The sequence below is a fragment of the Tiliqua scincoides genome, chromosome 8, assembly GCF_035046505.1.
Source record: "Tiliqua scincoides isolate rTilSci1 chromosome 8, rTilSci1.hap2, whole genome shotgun sequence".
In the NCBI taxonomy this organism is placed as follows: domain Eukaryota; kingdom Metazoa; phylum Chordata; class Lepidosauria; order Squamata; family Scincidae; genus Tiliqua; species Tiliqua scincoides.
This window is the reverse complement of record NC_089828.1, coordinates 45886995-45911013: the sequence shown is the minus strand read 5'-3', so window position 1 is coordinate 45911013 and position 24019 is coordinate 45886995. Positions and strand designations below refer to the sequence as shown.

General features: G+C 44.7%; 1 protein-coding gene across 1 annotated transcript in view; it reads left to right on the top strand.

The window, feature by feature from the left end:
• Positions 1–795: 795 nt before the first annotated feature.
• The window catches only part of TAOK1 (TAO kinase 1), a 97649-nt gene continuing 74425 nt past the window's right edge, over positions 796–24019 (top strand). The window contains exon 1 of the mRNA XM_066636667.1: positions 796–1018. The gene's annotated coding sequence lies outside the window, so the exon portion shown is untranslated. The remainder of the gene's footprint in view (positions 1019–24019) is intronic.

Below are 24019 nucleotides of genomic sequence, written 5' to 3'. Positions count from 1 at the left end.
GCCATGTGACTCCCCTTGCCCCAGGTTGCACTGCTGCCAGCTCCAACCCTGCACAGGGTGCAGTGCAGGCCAGCTGGCCCAGTTTCTGTTAGTTTCTCCTTCTGCTTTATTGCCATGAGGGTGTCATGGACAGAGGCTCAGATCAGGCTTGGAGGGGTCTTGGGTCACATCCCCATTCAACCACGTGTGGAGAGGATGGCAGCCTCAGAGCCCAATCCTCTGCCTGTCTACTCAGGAGTAAGTCCCATCAGAGTCAATGGGGCTTCCTCCCAGGTGAGTGTGGAGAGGCTTAGATTCTCACTTCCTCCAACAACCCCTCAAGCCCCACTTGGTGTGGTCCACCCTTCCTATGCCAGTTGGTACATTCCCCTCAGCACACTCCCTCCCTCGCCCCTCCCCCATGGTTCGCTCATCCCTCCTTGACACACGCCCCGTTTCCCATGCGATCCCCTCCCCTTTCTTCTCAAGGCGCATGCGCGCAGCGACGGTTGCCGCCTCCCTTACCCCTCCCCTCAGTAACCGCGCGCGCGCCCCCGTCAACCCCATCCGCCCGTCCATTCTCGCGCCTGCCTCGAGCGCGGCCAAATCTCGCGAGAGGCCCGGTGGGCTGCTGTGAGGCAGAGGAAGAAGGGCGAGTGAAGGCGGGCGGGCGGCGTCGAGGCAGGAGGCGGCGGCGTCGGCGGCGGAGGAGTTGCCGGCCCGGAGCGGCGGCGAGGAGGAGGAAGGAGCGAGCGGCCGAGGGAGGGGCGTCGTCATCGCCGAGGGGACGGGAGAGGGAGGGAGCGAACCGAGGAGGAGGAGGGCGGCGGCGGCTGACCCCGCCCGGAAAGCAGCTCGATCGGCCTCCAACCGGCCCGCTCCCTCCCTCGGCTCCTCCCGGACTGGATCACACCAGGCAGGCGGGCAGACGGGCGCAGGCCGGGCCCTGGCCCTGGCCGCGTTGGGAGGGGGCTGGCCTGGCTCTGTCCCCACTGCCGCCACCACGACAGCAGCAGCAGCCGCCCCGGGGAGCAGAAGGGTGAGTCGCTCCGCCCTGGGGGGCTTGGACAGGGCAAGTGGGGGGGTTGGATAGGGGTACTGGGGGGCCTGGACAGGGCAAGTGAGTAGGGGTACTGGGGGGCCTGGACAGGGCAAGTAGGGTGCCTGAGTACAGTACTGGGGGGGCCTAGGCAAGGCAAGCGGGGAGGGGCTTGGGGGGCCTGGGTATGGGTACTGGGGGGCAGCCTGGACAGGGCAAGTGGGGGGTGCAGTCGCACTTGGGGGGTCATCCTTGGGGTTTTGGGAAGGTGTCAGGGTTTGGGGTGGGGGGCTTGGAAGACAGACGCCTCCCCCTCCCCTTTCTCCACCTCCCCTTCGAAGTGGTATGTGACAGTTTTGTCGTGGGAGGGGAGGAGATTAGGCTGTGATGGGCACAGGTGATATCTTTATTGGGGTGCTTCTGTCACCCCCTTGTCCTTTCCTAAAAGGGGGTGTGGCATCTTTATTTGGGGGATCCAAGAAATAAGAAGGTGGCCTTTCATCTTCTGGTGTAGAGGGGGATGCACACAGGCATGCTGTTGGGGGGGCCAAGTGAAGGTTATGACACCCTCCCCAGCCAGGGTGTTTTGGGATGGAGGGACTGTGACCTAATGGAGGGGGGCACATGGTTTCCTTTATGAGGGTAGGATTTCATAAGAAACATCCTCTTCTCTCAGAGGGAGGGAGGAGGAGGAGACAGGCAAAAGGGAGGCCAGATCACTAGATTTTCCTATCTTTCTAGGGTTCTCTGGATTGGTATTCTGGGATAGTAATTAGAGGTGTGTTCATTGGGGGGGGGGGTTGATAGCGGGTATAGGGTTGTCTTCCTTCCTCCTGAAAGGCAGAGTTTAATAGGTGGGGATGTGCCTGAAAGTGAGCTTCTCTGTTGAGTTAGGATAAACAAACAAACCCAGGATATGAGGTATGTGAGTTTACCAGGTTTACATAAAAAGAGTGATGGTTGGGACTTTCTCATCTTCATTGAGAGTGTAGAAAGAAGACTTGTGTTAGGTGTGAATGAGTAAACATTTGTGCATTTAAAAAAAAGATTTTCATGGATGAGGGACTGATGTCTGGCTATTGGGGTTCTGTGCTAGGATCTGCACTGGGTAAGTCAATATGGGGCAGAGACCTGGCTTCATATTCTAGGGCCTGAGTGGAAAGTGTAATGATGGATTAATCTGGCCTATTGCAATAGGACTTTCCTCCTGTGGGCAAGGGAGAGTCTAATGATTTCCTTCCACTTGCTGTGTCTTGTCCTGAGTGGCTGCAGAAGATGCACTGGCTTTTCTTGCCCGAGATGATGGTTTGGACAGGATTGGGAGAAAGTTTTTTCTCCTGAGGGAGTTGAAAGCCCATTCCCCTCCCTCCACATGCACTGTCAGCTGGTAGTCAGCAGTAGCCAGATGTGTTTGGGTTGCTGACAGCAGCCTGCTCTTATTGTTGGGCACAAAAGTATCCCTTCAGAGGGAGTGGGGAACAGAAATATTTCCCCACACTCCCCTCCCCCTTGCTTTCTGCAGTGCAGCAGAAGTCCAAGCTTCTTCCTCATCCGCAACCCTGTGTGTGAGAAAGATAGAGAGAGAGAGAGAGAGTTGTACTCTGGAAGGGGAGAGGGAAACTGCCAGAGGCATAATGGCACTTCTCTTGGAAAGGTTACTCATTTTCTTCTTTTTAATCAAAAATATGGACAGCCTGACACTTATTTTCAAGGATCTTTGATGGGGGGATGGCAGTGAGAGCATGGAGGGTTTCCTCCTCTTCATTGATTTGGCCTCATATTCTGAGGAAGGCTGTTGAGAAAACTGTTGCTTTTTCTTTTTTCTTGTTGGATATTTATGACCTGATTGGGAGATATATGTACTGTTTATGAAGTTACACTTGCTTCCTCTATGTTTTACCTAAAGTGCAGTAGTGTGTTGGAAGCCTGCTTCTTTTAGTTTGATGATTTTTTGTGTGTGTCAGAAAACCACTCTTCCATTGTACCCATATTGCTAATTGATGTGACCTAAATTGTTAAAAGACCTTGTGTTGATTCCCTTCAGTGGTGGCTTTCCCTGACAGCAAAATTCCATTTTAATGCATCAGATCAAAGTGTCCTTTGGGATCTAAGTCATCTTTTTGTGTTTATTCCTTTATGATGTTCTTTTATTCAAGTATCTTATTCACTGCTGTTTGGAAGTCTGACTGTAAATATTCCTAGTGGATATCAACACAGTTAGGTGTATTGATATGTCAGTAAGGGGTGTACTGGAAGGAAATGAGTGAAATTAAAGTAATCTTGGCTGTACTTTCCTGGGAATAAACCCCACTGAATACAGTGAGATTTACTTCTGAGTAGGAATGTAAAGCATTGTGCTATTAATCATTTGTGAATACTTGAATATGTTGATATCATAACTAAACCTCAGTTCTTCAAGGAATTGTTTCTGTGTCTTCAATGTCTTTGATTGTGTGAGTTTTTAGGGTTTGTTAGGTTACATAGCTATTCCTAAATTGAGCAAATAAGTCCTTTCACTCTTTACTTAATTCTGAAATGCTGCCTGTTAAGAGTATGTGTCACTCCTTTTATTAATGATGTTTGTAACCTTTATGCTCCCCTGGCTATGGTATGTGTTTACATAAAGGGTTGTTGCCTTCAACAGTTTTGGATGAAAAGTTTGCAAAAATCTAGCACTAGTAAGTAGCAGTTATTCTTGTATGCTGCTGTTTAGGTTTGTAAAAAGCTATTTGCTTTGTCATGTATAGCTGGTAAGAATTTCTTCCAGATGAGCCGGTAGAGAAGCTGTACAAAATTGGGTTATTCTTTGCTTTAGATAGTAAGATTTTTTCATGGACTAGTAACAATTTGCAAAGATGTTGTAGTGCATTGGGAAGCATGTCATTGAAACTAACAGTGTGGTAGAAAATTGGGTCCAGTGTCGTTCAGGGATGTGGGTTTCTTTGCATATCCTGCAGGTCATGTGTAACTTTTTCTGTAGTGTTATAAACTCCTTCTTTAATCTTTTAATCTACTGCTTTTTCACATTAAATTGGTGCTTATAACATCAGGTCTCATTCTGTTGTGTCTCTTCTTATACTGAGACTTTTTAATAAGTTCCCTAGTAGTGCCTGTCTAAGGGCAACAGCTGATAATGGGTTTGACCCTGCAGGTCACATTCTTAGCAACATTGTACTAGTTTGTGGGGATGTTTTTTGTGTTACTTTTCATATATTTATTTAAAATAGTTTGATGGATTAATAAAATTATCATACAATTTTGCATATGTATTCAGAAGTAAACCCACTGAGTTCTATGGGGCTTCTTCCTGTTAAGCATGTTGTGGGTTGCAGCCTCAATTCCATTATCTAAAGTTCAGGTGTCAGGTTCTCCTTGTGCTGTAATTGCAAGGAAACACCTTAATATCTAGATTGGTTTTTAAAGCAGGAATTTTGAGGTTGTACCTTTCTTGATGTACATTACAGGCGTAATGGATAGTCATTAAGTTATGCACACCTGTACATCCCACTCTTCCTTCAAGGATTCAAGGGAGTGTACACTAAAGGTTACCTCTTTTTAATCTCTTACTGAAGTAGGTTAAATTAACAGTGTCAACTTTTTCTTGTCTAAGAATGTGATACAAAAATTGTTAGTATTTTGGAAATAGTAGGTGTCTTAAAAGATATTCATTTTTGGTAAGTGGTTTTGGCAATTATGCCAAACCATGGTTTAGTGTTGCATGTCTAAGTTATGAGATTGTGCACCCTATTCTCCGTTAGCCTTATGATTCCCTTCTTCCTTTCCTATTTTGAAGCAAATTGTAGCTCTGATTTCATTTAATGCAAAAAACACTATAGTTTGCCTCAAATTGGGGCAAGGCGTTTGCAGGCTTAAGGGTCCAGCCAGACTCATTCATGCAATGCCAAACTACTGTACTTCACAATTTTTGGATGCTCCTTTTCCTGGACTTTAAGTGTTAAATACTAAGGGGGTTTGTTTTTCTTCAAATAAATTACTAACAGTGCAGATGCATATTATTCTGTTATAGATCAATATTTTATGTGTACTTATGACATTTACTTGGGTGTGTGAAATGATACTACTGTATATCTAAAACATGTGACAAGCATTCTCAAGAAACCTAACCTACCCTTATGGCACATTATATTAGCAAAAAACCCTGTTTGATATACAGGAAACAATCTATTTTTTTAAAGGATTATTGTGAAGAAGGAAATGGGGGGGAAAAACACCCTAAACTCTGAAGTTGTGGGATCTGCAATTTTTTAGCGTGTGGTTTTCCACAGACACTGATTTTATAACTCTCACAGCTGTGGAGATTTTTTTGTTCTCTTAAGGTACGGTGTGCAGAGTGAGGCTTTTGTTTCATTTGTCTTCAGTGCTGTTAGAGAGCTTTGCATGAAGAAGTGGCACAATACATTTTAAAAGGCCAATATTCCAGTGAAGATGTTTACAGATGACATTGAACTTGATTGTTTACTTGTCACTAATATTTCTAAAAAATAATGCAAATTTTCTGTATTGATTAGACTGTACCTTGCAGCTTCACTACTGCACATAAACTAGTGCTGTATAAACCCCCTGCCCGCAATCAGTGCATAACTTTGCCTTTAGTTTTCCCTGGTATGAAGGATGGCCTTGATTGTCCACCTTTTCCGAACAAAATGAGTCTTATTCTTTCAGTGTCTGCCTGGCTCCCTCTCTGCTACATCTTGAGCCCTTCAAAGTGGGCAAACCTTTGTGCTATCTTGGTCTCACTGCTCATCTACCACTTTCTCCAGTGAGATGTTATCCAGCTATTATCCTTCACATTTTAGGCCTGTTGACATCCTTTTTGCCTCTTTACTCCTTCCGTTTTAGAGATTGCTCTATGCATCTGCTGAAATGAGCACTGGTCCACAAATGTTTATGGCACATGTGTTTTGTTAGTTCTTAGGGCATCTCAGATTCTTTGCAGTTTATCCTAATTTTTCTTGTAGATGATTGGTGGTTAGCTCTGACCAGATCTGTTTTTAAAGGAGGACGTGCCATCATTGCAGGGGAAGATACAAAGCAGTCTAAAAGTTTAGATTTGGTACTTTAGAGTTTGGTACTTAAAAGTTTTAGATTTGGTGTTAAAGTTAAAAAAAAATTCGGTGCATCTTTTACTATTTATGTTGTACATTACTTTACAGTGAAATCCTAGGCATATCTATTCAGAAGTAAGTCCTTTTGTGTTCAGTAGGATTTACTTCCAGGAAAGTGTGTATAGGATTGCACCCTTATACATGCCTAGAAAAGAAAAAGCAGTTTGTAAGAACTGAAGTATAAATATTGGAAATAAAACCTATAAGGTTATGCTACTATTGCAGGGAGATCTTCCCACATGAGGAAGAGATGACATTTTTGCTGATGTCCAGAAATCAGTTCTTTATTTTTCTTTTCAAAAGTCTGAGGCTACAGTCGTATGCAGAGTTATCTGGGAGTAAGCCCACTGAAATAAGTGGGACTTTTGAGTAGTCATGATTAGATTGTGCTGTTACCTTCGCAATAAAGACCTGTTGTAGTACCTTGCCCAGCACCCAAAGAGATACATTATGCTGCCTGTCATTTTAAAATGCTTGCTTTATATACTAGGTCAGCTGTTTTCCTACTGTTCTTTGGTGTTGTCTCATGGACCTTGAATAGAGATTCTGTCACAGCTCAGGCAGGTACTTTGCCTCAGGAGACATACCTGGGCACTTTGACTGCATGAAGCCTATCCTGTTTCCAACTTTGGGAGTTCTGCATGACTATTGGATAGCCAGACAGGGCCATCTCATTGATTCTCTCCCCACTGAAAATAGATCTGGTTGTCTCTCAAATGCCTGCTTTTCTTACAAATAAAATTTTGTCTTCTTTAAAAAAACAAATATTAATGATGTTTCTGTGAGCCACATGCTCTTCTAGATTCTTTCATATAGCTCTGAGCCTCTCCTTGTACTACTGGTGACCTTTCCCAACCCTTCTGGTGATCTTCATTCTAGATTTCTCTGACCACCTTGCGTGTTTGTCTCTTCTCTGCTATTACTACCGCTTCTTCAACATGCAGCTTTCTTGAACTCAGTCATTGCCAGGAGCCACTGCCATTGATGTTAGAAATTTGTCTTTTTTTTAAGCATTGACCTTGGACCTTAATCTGGAAGTGCCAGAAGGGAGAGGTTTCCAACCCACCAGATCTCAGTCTTTCCAATTTTTCAGATTTCAGCAGTGTGACTGACAGCTTCTTAAAAGGCCCAAAAATGAAAGTATAGAATTTTTTTTTTTTGCAATATAGGCCTTCTGAGTACAGCAGGAGGGAGACTTGTAATTTACATTGTAAGAGACGTGCTCCCTACAATTCTTCTTCCTGATCCTTGCAGCATTTCTAAATATATAGTAGAAAAGTCCATACTTGGCGGGAGGCATAGCTCAGAGAACACCAAGCAGCAGCCCATGCGCTTCCATGAGCTCTGCCATGGGAAGAAGCCTCCTTTGGCTAACTGTGAATTCTTTGTGTGAATGTTTTCAAAGCTGGCATCTCCTTTTACTATTTCCCCCTGTTTATATCATATTTAAAAACTGGAGTTTTCTCTAATGCTACGTGGGGTCCATTTCAGTTCAAATTCCACAAGTTTGTGGCAGTGGTAGCACTTATTGTGCCGTGGGAGAGGGGAGAAGCAGACAACTCCAAGGGGATCCCACTGTAGAACTTGGCCCCAGGCCTCGGCAGTGCTGTCAAGTAACATGACTAGTTGCAGCTTCTTATATTGGGCTGCAGTCATGTGTGATGGTTGTTTTAATTGACTGGAGTTGGAAGTATTTCTTCCACCAGTTGCTTATGTCCAGGTTCTTAGTTCATAGGACAATTGCTTTCGAAGAAATCTTTTCCTGTATTCTGCATCAGAGTTACAGTGTTAAAATAACTGAGTGTACTTCAGCTACTGATACTTAGCAGGCTGTTTTCTTATGAGTAGTGGTAGGCTCCTCAGTCTGGCCTGAGTTTTGAAGCAGCCCAGATGCACACTGAACTTTGGTGCATAGTATGAAGTCTGCCTGTTTATTCATGGCTTTTTTGATAAGATGGCATGAGTTGAGTTGGCATTTGTTTCAGGTCAGTTATTTCCTGATCTTGGGCAGAGACATATCTGATCATTTCATACATATTTTAGCCTTTCATCATAGCACTGAAAAGTACAGGGGCCACACCTTTTCTTGTCTTTCTGTTTTTAAATGCATTAGACTGCTGTTGATATCTGGTGTTATCTAGCTTTTTAAATAACGCATCAGAGCAGTGGTTGATAAAATTGTGATTTAGGAAATCTTGGGGTTCTTAAAAGAGCAAATTCTCAAAGTTACCCACCACTGCCCATCTTCCCCAGCAATAGGCACTTCCTAGGGCAGCAATTTTCAGTCTTTTAAAACTCATGGCACCCTGAAAAGGGGCTAACATTTTGAGAAAAAAGTGTCAATTTTTTTGACAAGGCACACTACACCTCTATTGGGGGGGCTCACATCCCAAACTACTACAGGTTGTGCATCCTTTATCTGGAATTCTGAAATACATTCTGAAATATGGAACTTTTTTGAGTGCCAACAAGACTTTTTTGCCTAAACCAGTGGTTCTCAAACTGGGGCATTGTGACGCTCCAGACAGAGAGCGCTGACCTCTTCCTCTTTAAGGGGGGAGGCAGTGATGCCAGGATCGTGTCGCTTTGGAGGGGTGCAGGGGCTTGACTGGACTTACCACAGCCTGTTGCAGCCTCCTGGGGGTGCGGGGAGCCCTGCGCCAGCCTCTGCAGGGCTTCCCAACATGCGGAGAATGCACAAATAACAACCGTGACCCATTTCCAGTTTGTGATCGCGAAAACAAAAGTGGGTGGTGATTGTTGTTTTGACTTTCTCCACATGTTGGGCAGCCCTGTAGAGGCTGGTGTGGGGCTCCCTGCACCCCTGGGAGGCTTCAGCAGACTGTGGTAAGTCCAGTCAAGCCCCTGCACCCTTCCAAAGCGATGCGATCCTGGTGATTGTGTTGCTGCCTCCCCTCTCCCCTGCAAGGACTTACAGCGGGGCTCCAACTCCCTACAAGTCTGAGAATCGCTGGCCTAAAGAAATAAAATCACAAACTGTTTCATGCACAAAATTATTAAAAATACTGTATAAAATTCAGGCTATGTGTCTACAGGATATATGAAGCATAAATGAATGTTGTGTTTAGACTTGGCCCCATCCCCAAGATCTCTCATTATGTTTATGCAAGTATTCCAAAATACGAAAAAATTAAATATCCTAAATACTTCTGGTGTCAAACATTTCGAATAAGGGATGACCAACCTGTAATGAACTAACCATCCTCCAACTCTCACTACACACCTGCAGACCATTCACAGCACTGCAGTGAGCCATGGCATTGGCATACTTGTTAAAAATAGCTGCCTAGGGTGTGGGTGTGGTGGATTATTTCCTGTCCTGTTGGGCCTTGTCATCACATTGCATGAATTGTATTCCCACAGAGAGATGCCCTGTGGAAATTGTGCTCCCAGAATCTTCTGCAACTTACAGAGGCTTCATGGCAGAAGACATGGGTGGATGGATTTAAATTGAGGTAACTTAAATCACAATTTAAATAAAGAAAAAAAGGAGAAAAGCAGATTTACATGAAGGTTCCCATTGATACTGCTGGATATTAAGATAACCTGATTAAAAAATATTTTCATATTGGGTCTTTCTTATAAGCAACACCCTTGATAGTTTTTGAGGTTAAGTATGGGAAGGGAATGTAGGAACCTGCACCCTAGACATTTTGCCTTGTCTTCTTTCTTGTCTTCTTCCTTTCCTCTCCACTCTGCCTTGAGCAGTCTTCCCCCAACAAAAAAAGTAGCAAGCAACATTGATTTCTGGGCCATTCTCTAAGGGGAATGACCCAGAAATCAGCGGCAGCATGATCATCCCAATTGTGTTGCTGCCCCCTCTCTGCAAATACTTACAGTATTCTCAAAGTCCAGATAGGACCTTGGGAACCACTACACTCAGGTGAACACTCTAGATTTCATTTTTTAGTAGTCTCCTAGTTATAAGAACGTAGGCGCATAGGAGGAGAACAGCTGGATCAAGCCAAAGATTCGTTTAGTCCAGCCATTTGTATGTTACAGTGGCCCACCAGATGCCTCAGAGAGCACACAAGACAACAAGATACCTGCATCCTGTTGCCATCACTCCCTTGCATCTGGCATTCAGAGATAGCCTACTTCTAAAATCAGGAGGTGTGTATATCTATCATGGCCTGTAACCTGTGTTGAACTTTTCCTCCAGAAATTTGTCCAATCCCCTTTTTAAAGGCATCTAGGTCTTCAGGTGTCATCACCACGTCTGTGGCGAGAAGTTCCATACTGAGTAAAAAAGTGTTCTTTTGTCTGTTCTATCTATTCATTTTAGTGAATATCCTCTGGTGCCAGTGTCGTGTGAGAAGGGAAAAAAATCTCTATATCCATCCCATGCATAGTTTTATACATCTCAATCATATCCCCCCTCAGGTGCCTTTTTCTAGACCGGGGTGGGCAAACTTTCAACTTTAGGGCTCCTGGACCTTTAACAGTTGTGTAGGAGAGATAATTTAGCAGGTGCAGTTTGTCATCTGTGAGATGACAAGCTGCACCTGCTGAAATTCCCTCTTCTATACAATTGTTAAAGGTCCAGGATCCCTAAAGTTGAAAGTTTTCCCACCCCAGGATCAGGTAAAAGAACAACTTGGAGTGTTTGCCAACCCCTATTCTACTCTGAAGAACCCAAAAAGCTTTAGCCTTTCCTCATAAGGGAGGTGCCCCAGCCCAGTAATCATTTTGGTCATTAACTTCTGCACCTTTTCTAGTTGCACGGTGTTCTTTTGAGATGTGGCAACCAAAACTGGATGCAATACCCCAGATGTGGTCTTACCATTGATTTGTACAATGGCATTACAATATTGGCCATGTTATTCTCAATCCCCTTAATTGGAATTGGCATTCTTCACCACCACCACATACTGGGTTGACACTTTCATTGAGCTGTCCATCAGCACCCCAGGGTCTCTCCCTTGATCTGTCAGACAGCTCAGAACCCATTTGCCTATATGTGAATTTTTGATTTTTTTGCACTGATGTATATTACCTACACTTACATTGAAATGGGTCTGCTGTTTTGCTGCCCATTCTCCCAGTTTGGAGAGATCCTTCTGGAGCTCTTCACAATCCCTTCTGGTCTTCACCTCCTGGAACAGTGTCATCAGCGAAGTTGGCCACCTCGCTTCTTATCCGCAAACTCCAGGTCATTCATGAACAAGTTTAAAAGCTATACTTTACAAATTATACTTAAACTATATAGATCAGTGGTTCCAAAACTGGTGGGTTGCAACCCACCAGCCAGGGAAGCACTTAGGTTTGGCCCCTTAAAGGCTGGGGGGCAGGGGGATTGCGGCAACGTGATCCCCAGGATCACACTGCTGCTGGGGAAAGGGGGGGGTTTCCTGGCTTACCTGAAGCCGGTGACGGGATCCAGGGGGTGCACAGAGTCCCGTGGACACCTCTGCAGGGCTTCCTAAGCTTTGAAAGAAAAGATATGAAGGTCAGACTAGGGGGCTCACTAAAAGCATCTACTCATTGAAAAGAGTAAAAATGATGTATTTACTAGGGAGAACATGAAAATAAATTTGCAAGTATCTGCAATTTGCTGCAGATTTTGGAGTCTGACACCCAAGTTGATAATAAGGACTCTTATTTGTACATTGTTATTAATAAATGTATTATGGGCGGATAATTAGAGTATAGTTTTATTGATGTGTATTTTTAGCCAAATGTTGACTCTTAAAACTGTTGGCACAATCAAAATCTTAGTGACAACTGAAAATTCAATACGAAGTGCTCTTGAGAGAAAGAATTATCATCTGAGTCTAGGCATGATGAAGGAGTGCCTGGTTGCTGCCTCCCTACACTCTGATGGCATCTGGAAAGGCAGTTTGAAGGAGGGATAACTAATTCTGATGTGTGTGTGCCAGATTAAGATGGCTGAATGTGTTTACTTGTAAGTAAATGACTTTGGAAAATAAACTTGCAAAAAATAAACTTTGGAAATAGAGACTTAGTTCCAAGGGCCCATTCAGGTAAGAGGGATTAGTAGCTTGCTTGCTGCTGAGGAAATACTAGAACTATGAGGGTAGTAGCAGTTGCATGCACATTCCAAACCACCAGGTTGGTGGACAGTTTTCAGTATTTTTGTGTGTGCGTACACCACACACATTGGCTTTGTAAATCAATTCGTAAATGTCATTAGTTCACAAGTTTTACTAGCTCACTTGCCTGGTCATTTGGAGGTGATGCTAACTTGCCATGGATGACATGGGATTTTCAAGCAACCACTTACAATATTTATTTATTTATTTATAGACACTTGTGTAGTGTTTTAGACATCCAAAGTGACTGTCTAAGAAAAGGCGTTAAAATTTAGTCATATGAAATAAAAAATGATAATAAAAATAACTGAACAGTGAAAGTTGAAATTAAACCAAGAGAATGACAGAAACATAGCAAAACCAGCTAGCCTTCTACCCTGTCCTCAGTAACCTCCAAAATTTTTTAAAGAACACTGGAAGATTGGGGGATATTGTGGGGGAAAGAGTTCCAGAGCCTGGGCACAGTGACCACAAACAACCTATCCTGTATACGTACTTGCCTAATCTCTGGAGATGTGCAGCAATACTGAAAATGCAAGAGTGGGCAGGTTTGTCTGGGAGAAGGCAATCCTTTATCCCAGGCTGTTGAGATATTCAACTGTGTTCCTGACAAAGGCAAAGTGTTTACATGAATTTAAGTCTTTTTCTGACAAAACAAAAATAAGTGACTGACACGTGCAAATAAATTTAAGAAAATTAAAGCATGTGTCTCTGCCAGGGACAGATACTGCTATAAGTTAAGATGCTTTGAGCTAGTTTGGTGAACTTTCTAAAACTGAACTCCGAATCAGAAAGTTCTTTGTCTGAATCTAACCTTTCCATGAACTCACTAGGTAGTCTTAGGCAAGTCACTACCTCTCAGCCCCCGGCTCACATGGTTGTTGTAAAAACTGCTACAAGATAGTAAATGTGAAAGGTTTTGCGTACATTGGAAAAGCACTGTGCAAGTGTTGGGTGGTATATTTCTAAGTGAAGTACATTTTTAAGATCTGAACCTGGTCTCAGTCCTGGCTTCAAAACTGTTTTTTAGAAAACTAACCCAACCATAACATGAAGGAGGATGTTTCTATGTATGGTTACTACTCTATCATGGCTTTTCGGAGCTAAAATTCCCCCATCACTAAGCCCAAATCTAGAAGACGCATTGAACTATGCATAGAAGAACTGTGTTATGAAAGAGCTAGGGGTTACCAGTGACCACCCGCTGATCCAGGGCAGTGATGCCAAGTAGTCCAAAGTCCCTTCCCATCCACCTCTCTTCTACTTGGTTAGAACACACAGCTTAATGGGGGAAAGCCTAATCTACTGCCACCAGCCCAGGGTACCAGGTTGCCAGAGGGGTTCCCTGAACTAAACCCCTCTCCTAGAATATGTTATCTCAGTGGGTCTCTGTTGAACTCAGAGTGAGTTCAAGCACCTACAGAGCTAAGAGGCACCTACAGAGCTAAGAGGCTAACAATTCCACAGTTATCCCAGAACAAGGCAGGTTAATTTATGCAAAAATCATTAAAAGATTGATAAAGGGGAAATAACAATCCAATTGATTTATGCCTAATATTTGTATTGGCAACCTTCAGTCTCGAAAGACTATGGTATCGCGCTCTGAAAGGTGGTTCTGGCACAGCGTCTAGTGTGGCTGAAAAGGCCAATCCGGGAGTGACAATCCCTTCCACACCGGGAGCAAGTGCAGTCTGTCCCTGGTCTGTCTCCCTGGCTATGGGCCTTCCTTCTTTGCCTCTTAGCCTCAGACTGTTGGCAAAGTGTCTCTTCAAACTGGGAAAGGCCATGCTGCACAGCCTGCCTCCAAGCGGGCCGCTCAGAGGCCAGGGTTTCCCACTTGTTGAGGTCCATCCCTAAGGCCTTCAGATCCCTCTTGCAGATGTCCTTGTATCGCAGCTGTGGTCTACCTGTAGGGCGCTTTCCTTGCACGAGTTCTCCATAGAGGAGATCCTTTGGGATCCGGCCATCATCCATTCTCACGACATGACCAAGCCAACGCAGGCGTCTCTGTTTCAGCAGTGAATACATGCTAGGGATTCCAGCACGTTCCAGGACTGTGTTGTTTGGAACTTTGTCCTGCCAGGTGATGCCGAGGATGCGTCGGAGGCAGCGCATGTGGAAAGCGCTCAGTTTCCTCTCCTGTTGTGGGCGAAGAGTCCATGACTCGCTGCAGTACAGAAGTGTACTCAGGACGCAAGCTCTGTAGACCTGGATCTTGGTGTGTTCCGTCAGCTTCTTGTTGGACCAGACTCTCTTTGTGAGTCTGGAAAACGTGGTAGCTGCTTTACCGATGCGCCTGTTTAGCTCGGCATCGAGAGAATGAGTGTCGGAGATCGTTGAGCCAAGGTACACAAAGTCATGGACAACCTCCAGTTCATGCTCAGAGATTGTAATGCAGGGAGGTGAGTCCACATCCTGAACCATGACCTGTGTTTTCTTCAGGCTGATTGTCAGTCCAAAATCTTGGCAGGCCTTGCTAAAACGATCCATGAGCTGCTGGAGATCTTTGGCAGAGTGGGTAGTGACAGCTGCATCGTCGGCAAAGAGGAAGTCACGCAGACATTTCAGCTGGACTTTGGATTTTGCTCTCAGTCTGGAGAGGTTGAAGAGCTTTCCGTCTGATCTGGTCCGGAGATAGATGCCTTCTGTTGCAGTTCCAAAGGCCTGCTTCAGCAGGACAGCGAAGAAAATCCCAAACAAGGTTGGTGCAAGAACACAGCCCTGCTTCACTCCGCTTCGGATGTCAAAAGGGTCTGATGTGGAGCCATCGAAGACAACAGTGCCCTTCATGTCCTTGTGGAAGGATCTGATGATGCTGAGGAGCCTGGGTGGACATCCAATCTTGGGGAGAATCTTGAAGAGGCCGTCTCTGCTGACCAGGTCGAAAGCCTTTGTGAGATCTATGAAGGCTATAAAGAGTGGCTGTCGTTGTTCCCTGCATTTCTCCTGCAGTTGTCTAAGGGAGAATACCATATCAGTGGTGGACCTGTTGGCTCGGAATCCACACTGCGATTCTGGATAGACGCTCTCTGCAAGTACCTGGAGCCTCTTTAGTACAACTCGGGCAAACAGCTTTCCTACAACGCTAAGGAGAGAGATGCCGCGGTAGTTGTTGCAGTCACCCCTGTCACCTTTGTTCTTGTACAGCGTGATGATGTTTGCATCCCTCATGTCTTGAGGTACTCCACCTTCTCTCCAGCAGAGACAGAGGATTTCATGCAGCTCAGTGACGATGATCTCTTTGCAGCATTTTAGGACTTCAGCAGGGATGCTGTCTTTTCCAGGTGCCTTGCCAAAGGCAAGGGAGTCCAGGGCCACGTGAAGTTCTTCTAGGGTTGGTTCACTGTCAAGCTCTTCCAGCACAGGCAGGCACTCAATGTTGTTCAGTGCTTCTTCGGTGACTACATTTTCTCTGGAATATAGCTCAGAGTAGTGCTGCACCCAGCGTTCCATCTGCTGCGCCCGATCCTGGATGACCTCGCCTGTGGCAGACTTCAGAGGGGCAATTTTCTTCTGTGTTGGACCTAGGGCCTGCTTGATACCATCATACATCCCCTTGATGTTGCCCGTGTCAGCTGCTATCTGTATCTCGGAACAGAGCTGGAGCCAGTAGTCGTTAGCACATCTCCTGGCAGTCTGTTGGACTTTGCTGCGAGCAGTTCGGAGGACCTGCAGGTTGCGCTCACTGGGACAGACCTTGTATGCTGCTTGAGCTCTCCTCTTTTCCTCAATGACTGGTGTCAACTCCTCAGAGTGGGCTTCAAACCAGTCTGCCGCCTTGTTGGTCTTCTTGCCGAATATGGACAAGGCGGTGTTGTAAACGGTATTCTTGAAATGTTCCCATCTGCTGGATGCGTTTGCGTCGGCCGGGCCTGGAAGAGATTCCTCAAGCGCTTGTGCAAATTCCTCCACTTTTCTCTGATCCCGGGTCTTGCTGGTATCAATGCGAGGTCTTCCTTCCTTTTTCGTGTGATACAGTCGCTTTGTTTGCAGTTTCACTCTGCTGCACACCAGGGAGTGGTCAGTGTCGCAGGCAGCACCATGATAACTGCGTGTGATCTTGATGCTGGGAAGGCTGGAGCGTCTGGTGAGGATCAGGTCGAGCTGGTGCCAGTGCTTTGATCTTGGATGTCTCCAAGAGACTCTATGTTGGGGCTTTGTGTTGAAGAATGTGTTGCTGACACAGAGACCGTGATGACAGCAAAACTCTAGCAGGCGTTGGCCATTTTCATTCATCCTCCCAGTGCCAAACTGACCTAAGCAAGTGGGCCATGAACTGTTATCAGCACCAACTCTAGCATTGAAATCGCCGAGGATGAACAATGGCTCTTTTACAGGGATTTTCTTGACAGTGGTGGCCAGGTCATCATAGAATTTGTCTTTGGCTTCTGCTGGAGACGACAGAGTCGGTGCATAAGCACTGATGAGAGTGATAGGTCCTGCTGATGACTGGAGCTGCAGGGACAAAATTCTTTCACTTCCCACAGTAGGTGGGATGATGGATTTCAGCAGGGTATTTCTGACCGCAAAGCCAACGCCATGTTCCCTGGTTTCGTTTGGTGGTTTTCCCTGCCAGAAAAATGAGAAATTTCTCTCCTTGACAGATCCGGAATCTGGCAGCCTAGTCTCTTGAAGGGCGACGATGTCCATCTGCAGTCTGCTCAGCTCCATGTCGAGCTAATTATGCCTAATAATGGTTTTTGAAATTGAACAATCTAATTGAACAGAGGCAAACAATCAAGGCTTGCTTTCTTAGATGAAATAAATAATAAATTGGGAAGATGTGCTGGAGGAACAGGGTCCTTTTAAACATTATCTTGAAGTGATGCTCTATTATAAGGGGTTTCTAGGTTGTTGTCAAAAGAAATGTTAACAATTCAGTAGATCGGGGGTGTCCAAACTTTTTGGCAGGAGGGCCACATCATCTCTCTGACACTGTGTTGAGGGCTGGGGAAAAAAAGAATTAATTTACGTTTCAAATTTGAATAAATTTACATAAACGAATATATTAGAGATGGAACTTATATGAATGAATGAAGGTATTGCAATAGCTCAAGGCCTATAAAAGGCCTTGCCCAAAGCAAGGCCAACCTTTCCTGGTTGTGAAAAAGATGTGAAACAGCAAGTAGTGGAGGAGCCCTCGTCCCACAGCTCACACGAGAGGTCAAACAGTTGGCTGTCACTCTGAGAGCAGCTGCATCAGGCCAGCATGGGCTCCAGCAAGTCTCCAGAGGGCCAGAGGCTCATTGGAGACTGGGGGCTCCCTGAGGGCCAGATTGGGAGTCCTCGAGGGCCACAAGTGGCGCCAGGGCCGGGGTTTGGGCACCCCTGCAGTAGATAGACAAAATTTGTAATCTGTCCACTATTTACTTGCATTACTCTGTCAGGTGCAAAGAGGTTACCTTGCAGATGCCCAATCTCGTCTGATCTCGGAAGCTAAGCAGGGTCAGGCCTGGTTAGTACTTGGATGGGAGACCGTCTGGGAATACCGGGTGCTGTAGGCTTATACCATAGTCTTTCGAGACTGAAGGTTGCCAACCAACCAGCAAAGAGTTAATGTGAAATGCAAATGTGCTTGTGGCACTGAGTAATCAACTTGCATAATCATTGTTCTGTTCTAATGAGCACAGTCAAATGCTATCTTATTTTAGGAAAACCTGCTTGGATAGTGTATAATGTTTAATGTGTACACTCAGTAATTTGTCATTTGTGTTCTTTAGATCCTTCTTCAAAAGTGCACTACACACAGCTTTTATCTGAAAAACATCCTCTTACCCTGCCTGTATGATATGATTCAAGCTTGCTGGAAGTTAGTAATAAGTGGGGAAGGGGATGCAAAATATAGTTTACTTGCTGTTTCCATTCCTTTCTACTGCATGGCTCTCTGTTGAAAAGAGAAACAAGGTGCAACATAAAGGCCAGGGCAATTGGGAGGAGGTAGGTCAAAACCTCCTTCCTCTTGCAGGTTTCATTGGGTTTTATTTTCTAAACTGATCAAAAGTTTATTTGCATTGCCATTTTTATTCTCTAAAGGCTAGTTCTTGCATGCATGTTCATCACTCACTAACTGCAGCATCAAATTGTGATTTGCATATGTCATTGAGCCACAGGACCTGTTCCTACATACTGGTGTAGTATGGAACCAAGGGAGATCTACTTCCTACTCATCAGATACTACCTTAATTAAGCACAGTGGTGTCATTTCTTGCATTAAGTTACGTCTTTTAAGTAATGTGCATGCTTAGTGTGAAGCAGCCATTCATCTTGTTGTTGGCCTCTTTTGTAGTACTCCTGTGTGTAAGGCTGGGTGTACTTGTATTTAAAAAACAATTGGAGTCAAGAAAAACTGAGTTATGTGATGTGTATAAATTACGCAAACTGAGCAACCACTGAAAACCTTATTCAGTCATCTCTGTGGCTTCTGAGATTACAGCAAGCATTATACATGTGCTTTCAAGCCTATTGTATTAGTAAAGGATAGAAATTTGCAGGTGTGTGTGCTTTAAATTAAAAAAAAATTATTCTCAGAAAGGTAAATTCTGTATCCACACCTTTTTTCCATTCTCACATTAAAATCACAGCCTTGACTATCCTTTCTTCAAGACTGATCAAATTGTACAGTGTTTATGGTGCAGATAGGTTGCTGGCCTGCATTTAGTCATTGACATGTTTTGTACTTTGCTGCATCCTTTTAACTGTAAAAGACTGCAGGAAATTAATCCTTTTTTTGTGCAACCCGGGGGCTATTGTTGGGGTGCCTTCCTATGTACTTACTACCATAGAATGTCATCTGTCATCTCCCTGCATTGATACCCTTTTTTGAACCCCTAACAATATGTGTTATAATATAATTATTCAAGGCAGTTAAGTTATGTAGGCCAATTTTGCCGTTTCAATGTTCTCATGCTTGTCAGACCGTGAAAGTACATAACAAGTAGCACTTTGGCTGCTTTCTTTTGCATGCCTTACTATTAGTAGGCTACTTCTGCACTTCAGAATGTTTATATGTGTGGTGGAGTTAGCACCAGCCAAGGGAGAAGAAATGAAATCAGCTGTTGGATTTAGAAAGAACAAAAGTGCAGAAAACTGAAGCTGTTAAAGTAATTCAAGACTTGTTATTCTTATAGTAACCTGTCTTAATGAAGTTACGGGTAATCAGCTGCCCATCTTTAGGTGCTGATGTTGTAGCAGAACTTTCACTACCCCTTTTCAGCATTCAGAAGATGTTCTTCCACAAACTCCTGTCCTCATAACTTATTCCTCATAGGCCTTGTGGCAACTTGAGCTTTCCTTCATGACTTTACAGCACTATAGCTACGGTGCAAAGCCAAAATCTGAGTCAGGCCATTGGTCCATCTAGCTCAGGGGTGACCAACCTTTCAACTTCAGGGCTCTTGGACCGTTAAGAATTGTGTAGAGCAGGGGTGCCCAAACCCCAACCCTGGGGCCACTTGTGGCCCTCAGGGGCTCCCAATCCGGCCTTCGGGGAGCCCCCAGTCTCCAATTTACCTCTGGCCTTTCTGAGACTTGCTGGAGCCCTCGCTGGCCCGATGCAACTGCTCTCAGCATGAGAATGACTATTCGCCCTCTCACCTGAGCTGCGGGATGAGGGCTTCCTCTACTACTTGCTGTTTCACGTCTGTGATGCAGTGACAGTGAAGGAAAGGCTGGTCTTGCTTTGTGCCTTTTATAGGCCTTGAGCTACTGCAGGACCTTCATTCTTTCATATAAGTTCCATCTCTAATATATTCATTTATGTACATTTATTCAAATTTTAAATGTAAATTAATTGATTTTTTTATCTCAGCCCTAGCACAGTGTCAGAGAGATGTGACCCTCCTGCCAAAATGTTTGGACACCCCTGGTGTAGAGGAAGAAATTTTAGCAGGTGCAGCTTGTCATCTCCCAGATGCTGAAATTCCCTCCTCTGCACAATTCTTAAAGATCTAAGAGCCCTAAAGTTGAAAGATTGGTATCATGGCAAGGCAAAGAAAGCTAATTCTGCATCCAGAATTATGTGAAGTATCAGTGAGCATAATTCCTTTTAATTTCCTCAGCTTTTTCTGCAGGAGTTACACTTTCTGTAATCTGAAATGCTCTTGTCACAGAATGTAGACTGAAAATTTTTTACAAAAAGTATGTGTCCATTTTTAAGCATTATCGCACATCCTGGATGGTATATACAGCATACATAACATTTATACATCTTTATAACTTGCCTTTCTCCCAGGTTCCTCCTTTCCCACCCAAATAGTCCATGAAAATGACTTCACAATCTCCTTTAATTTTCCTTATATGGCATACTCTATACCAGCGGTTCTCACACGTTTAGCACCGGGACCCACTTTTTAGAGTGAGAATCTGTCAGGACCCTCCGAAAGTGATGTCATGACCGGAGGTGACATCATCAAGCAGGAAAGCTTTTAACAATCCTAGGCTGCAATCCTACCCACACTTACCCAGGAGTAAGTCCCATTTACTATCCTTGTTAATAGACTGTATATAGTACGGTAGCTTGTTAAACGTACAGGTTTGTAACATTTCCCCAAATGCAGTCACATACCATGGTAGCATCAAATCTAATATATTAATAATATATTAAAAATAAAATATTGAAATGAATGAGGATTGACCTGAAATTGACTCACGACCCACCTAATGGGTCTCGACCCACAGTTTGAGAAACACTGCTCTTTACAGTACTTTAAGGTCAAATTGAAGCTGTTTTTCCTTTATATTCCTTTTGACTGACTGAAGTTCTGTTTCCTGAAGGGCATTTGCTATGAATCATATTTTGAATGTTGCCATTTGAAGAATCTCCCTAACTTATGCTGCCAGATTGAGGAGTTTGTCATATATGACTTCTGTTGGGCAACTTAAATAGGCATGAAATGTTTCCAGTGCAGGATGGATTCCTTGCTCCTCATTTCTGCTATCTCATTGGTTCTTTTTTATTACTGCTGTGGTGACAACATCCCTGCTGAAGTCCTAAAGTGCTGCAAAGAGATGGATTCCTTGCTCCTCATTTCTGCTATCTCATTGGTTCTTTTTTTATTACTGATGTGGTGACAGCATCCCTGCTGAAGTCCTAAAGTGCTGCAAAGAGATCCTCCTCACTGAGCTGCATGAATGTCTCTGCTGGAGAGAAGGTGGAGTACCTCAAGACATGAGGGATGCAAACATCATCACGCTGTACAAGAACAAAGGCGACAGGGGTGACTGCAACAACTACCGTGGCATCTCTCTCCTTATCGTTGCACTAAAGAGGCTCCAGGTACTTGCAGAGAGCATTTATCCAGAATCACAGTGCAGATTCCGAGCCAACAGGTCCACCACTGATATGGTATTCTCCCTTAGACAACTGCAGGAGAAATGCAGGGAACAACGACAGCCACTCTTTATAGCCTTCATAGATCTCACGAAGGCCTTCAACGTGGTCAGCAGGGATGGCCTCTTCAAGATTCTCCCCAAGATTGGATGTCCACCCAGGCTCCTCAGCATCATCAGATCCTTCCACAAGGACATGAAGGGCACTGTTGTCTTCGATGGCTCCACATCAGACCCCTTTGACATCCGAAGTGGCGTGAAGCAGGGCTGTGTTCTTGCACCAACCTTGTTTGGGATTTTCTTCGCTGTCCTGCTGAAGCAGGCCTTTGGAACTGCAACAGAAGGCATCTATCTCCGGACCAGATCAGACGGAAAGCTCTTCAACCTCTCCAGACTGAGAGCAAAGTCCAAAGTCCAGCTGAAATGTCTGCGTGACTTCCTCTTTGCCGATGATGCAGCTGTCACTACCCACTCTGCCAAAGATCTCCAGCAGCTCATGGATCGTTTTAGCAAGGCCTACCAAGATTTTGGACTGACGATCAGCCAGAAGAAAACACAGGTCATGGTTCAGGATGTGGAATCACCTCCCTGCATTACAATCTCTGCACATGAACTGGAGGTTGTCCATGACTTTGTGTACCTTGGCTCAACGATCTCCGACACTCTTTCTCTCGATACCAAGCTAAACAAATGCATCGGTAAAGCAGCTACTACGTTTTCCAGACTCACAAAGAGAGTCTGGTCCAACAAGAAGCTGACGGAACATACCAAGATCCAGGTCTACAGAGCTTGCGTCCTGAGTACACTTCTGTACTGCAGCGAGTCATGGACTCTTCGCTCACAACAGGAGAGGAAACTGAACGCTTTCCACATGCGCTGCCTCCGGCGCATTCTCGGCATCACCTGGCAGGACAAAGTTCCAAACATTACTGTCCTGGAACGTGCTGGAATACCTAGCATGTATGCACTGCTGAAACAGAGACGCCTGCATTGGCTCGGTCATGTCGTGAGAATGGATGATGGCCGGATCCCAAAGGATCTCCTCTATGGAGAACTCGTGCAAGGAAAGCGCCCTACAGGTAGACCACAGCTGCGATACAAGGACATCTGCAAGAGGGATCTGAAGGCCTTAGGAGTGGACCTCAACAAGTGGGAAACCCTGGCCTCTGAGCGGCCCGCTTGGAGGCAGGCTGTGCAGCATGGCCTTTCCCAGTTTGAAGAGACACTTTGCCAACAGTCTGAGGCAAAGAGGCAAAGAAGGAAGGCCCATAGCCAGGGAGACAGACCAGGGTCAGACTGCACTTGCTCCTGGTGTGGAAGGGATTGTCACTCCCGGATTGGCCTTTTCAGCCACACTAGACGCTGTGCCAGAACCACCTTTCAGAGCGCAATACCATAGTCTTTCGAGACTGAAGGTTGCCATTATATATAATATAATAGTGTGGTGCTAACATTCAGACAGCTTTTGCAGTATGTTTTCCAAAGATGTTTGTTTTAATTATGCGGTATTTCTTGACTGCTCAAATAGCGTTTCACTTGAGTCCCACATTATTTAGTTCTAAGATTAATAGCTTGTTTTCTAGTATATCTTAATTTTAGCTGTTCCAAGAGGTGCTTATGAAAAAAGCGGGCTTCCTGAATTTGCATCCTGTTGTGGTTTTTGATCACATTCACTGTAGCTTTCTGGATGTAATCTGTTTATTAGATTAGATGCTCTGTGGTCACCTAAGCTTGACAGACCATTAGAATTGGGTTAGCTGTTCCATTACCTTGTACTGACAGCATTCTGTAGACTTAAACTCTTAGATTCCAGGATGTGGGCACTACTCTCAAGGCCAACTTAGCAGCAGCAAATCTTAACTGGAGCCTGTTGGTAATCGAAACTGGAGGTTGCCCAACAGGTCAGGTATTGAAGTATGGTTGAATATATTATCATGCCTGCCCAGGAGCATGTAGGAATAGGTGTACACATGTATTCAAACAAGTTTATTAAAGAATTTTTAACCATTGGTTGTGGTGTGCTTAGGGGGAATTTGTATTTTAGAAGTGAAAAGGCGAGAAACCAGAGGGTTGAAATCACAATAGACTATATTTAGGGAATGTTTGCAGTAATAGAAGGAGTCAAAATAAATGACACTAGTGCACTAGCAGTCACACTTAGAATAAGTTGCATGTGTGTGTGTTTCAAACTCCCCGTCCCCCCAAAAGTAAACTATTCTAAGGAGAATTTGGAACTGAGAGTGGAGAAAGAGAGCGGGGGGCAGAGAGGAGCGATATGTGCTTGATTTCTATGTAGGAGGGAAGTGGGAGAGATCTTGCTGAGTGTAAAGGTGCTGGTGTGTTGTGGTTATTGAATGGTTATACCCAGGAGGACAAGTGAGATTTTAGGAACGGCCAACTCTCAGATGGACAGTTGATCAGAAAGAGAGAATCAGGTGCAAGGCACAAAGCTGCAGCTGGCAGCTAGCCAGTGC